Source organism: Chrysochloris asiatica, unplaced genomic scaffold (genome assembly GCF_000296735.1).
Source record: "Chrysochloris asiatica unplaced genomic scaffold, ChrAsi1.0 scaffold00009, whole genome shotgun sequence".
Taxonomy (NCBI): Eukaryota; Metazoa; Chordata; class Mammalia; order Afrosoricida; family Chrysochloridae; genus Chrysochloris; species Chrysochloris asiatica.
The window spans coordinates 14,468,149-14,469,454 of record NW_006408527.1 but is presented as its reverse complement, the minus strand read 5'-3'; positions in this window follow the sequence as shown (position 1 = coordinate 14,469,454).

The window sequence follows — 1,306 nt, the reverse complement described above, 5'->3', positions numbered from 1 at the left end:
GGCACTTAACAACAACAACAGAGACTCTTAGATTCACATGTTGTAGTTTTTAAGTGCCATTGAGTCAGTTCTGACTCACAGCAACCCTGAATAGGTACAAGGAGCAACTGGTGAGCTTGAATCACCAATCTTACAGTTAGCAGTCTAGTGCTTATCCTATAGTGCCACACAATCATAATACAACTGTCAAATGAGTGGACAGAGAATAGAACATAGCTAATAGCACAACTTTTGGAGGCAAGAAGACTTGGACTGGACTTCTGTTATCTTCACTCATTGTGTGATCTCATAGGATTTAATAGTCTGCTTATATTTATTATTTACTTATTCTCTTAGTCTGTTTCCTCACATGTAAGTGGAGATGATATTAAAACTTACATAATTAGATTGCTCTGAAAATTAAGTGAGATATTGTAAGTGAAGTATTTAGCATGGTGACTGACACACAGTTAAATACACTTGTTTTCACAAGTTACAAGTGTTCAGAGAAACCAGATTGTTGCATACCAGGAGAGTTCAAAGGGAAGGTCGTAATTGAATTAGATGAATGGAGAGCAGGGTGGAGGGAATGTTAGGGAGAAGGGATGCATAAACAAAGGTTAAGATGTGTTTATGATAGAAGATTAAGTGTTCATTGATGTTGTTGTTATTAAGGGCTGTCAAGTTGGTTCCGACCCATAGCAGCTGGTGAACTTGAACCACCAAACCTTGTGGTTCAAACCAGCTTTGCAGTCTAGCACATAAACCCACAGCACCCCACCAGGCCTCATTGATAGCAGGAGTTAATATTATCAAAATGACGATTATTCCCTACGTGATCTACAGATTCAATGCAATCTCAACCAACAAGTTGTTTCGTGGATATCGGCAAACTAAACCTAAAGCTTATACGAAAAAGCAAAAGAACTAGAAGGACAAAGAGGACTAATGCTGTCTGACTCCAAGATTTTCTATAAAACTGCAGTGACCAAGACAGTCTGTTTTTGGTGAAAAAACAAAACCAAAAAAAAAAAAAAAAACTAGCTCAATGAAATAAAATATAGTGAGCCCAGATATAAGCTCAAATAAATATAACCAATTAATTTTTTGACAAAGAAACAAAGGCAATCAACAAATGGTGCTGAAATAACTGGACATCCATAAAAACAAAACAAAACAAAACAAAAAAACCCAGAATCTACACACTAAACCTTTCACAAAAATTAAATGGATCATAGATTTAAATGTAAGAGACGATACAATAAAACTTCTAGAAGATAACATAGAAGAAAATCTAGGTAATCATTGAGTTGGCAATATGTTGGGG